The following is a 668-nucleotide window of genomic DNA, read 5'->3' on the forward strand; positions in this document are numbered from 1 at the left end:
GTTTGACTAGACTGTGTGTTGTTTTTCCCATATAATAAAACCAAAGAGTCATTTGGTTCTTCATATCTTAAGATATCACATAAAGGAAAAAAACTATTTAGAAAATCCAGTTCTCCTAGTAAAATCGGAGCTTTAAAAAAATTTCCAGATTGTTAATGGATACAATGAAAGTAACATATAAAACTCAACTTTGAATGATGCTGTTTGATATGTAATAATTTGCTGTTTAATGGAGGAGGTTCTCTGAAGCTTCTCTGAAGGTCTCCCTCACCCCCCACAGATCTGGACAGATAGACTTTAGAGTGATGTTTTTTTACATTTCTGAGGTTGCTTCCTGTCTGAGGTAATTCAGAGCTCACTGTTTGGAACATCTAAGAGTAATTCAGTACAAATTCCCGAGACAAAAGTAACTAACTCACTTCTGAGTTTAGGAGGCTAACATTTTTAAAACTTCAAAAGCAAACTCATAAAGGATGTGATCCAGAAACCAGTTCTAGTTCCAGAGAGCATTGTTTGACTCCCAGCTCCTGATTTTTGTCTCAAAGCTTTCAGCCAACTAGGTAGGCGTTTAGTGTCTGAAAATTTTTCTTTAAAGAGAACATTTTCCAATAAAATGAATTTGCTTTTTTCGTTACCTTCTAGGCTCTAAAATTTATTGATTATTTTTT

The sequence above is a fragment of the Ochotona curzoniae genome, unplaced genomic scaffold (assembly GCF_017591425.1).
Source record: "Ochotona curzoniae isolate NIBS_2020 unplaced genomic scaffold, NIBS_Ocur_1.0 contig_64, whole genome shotgun sequence".
Lineage (NCBI taxonomy): Eukaryota > Metazoa > Chordata > Mammalia > Lagomorpha > Ochotonidae > Ochotona > Ochotona curzoniae.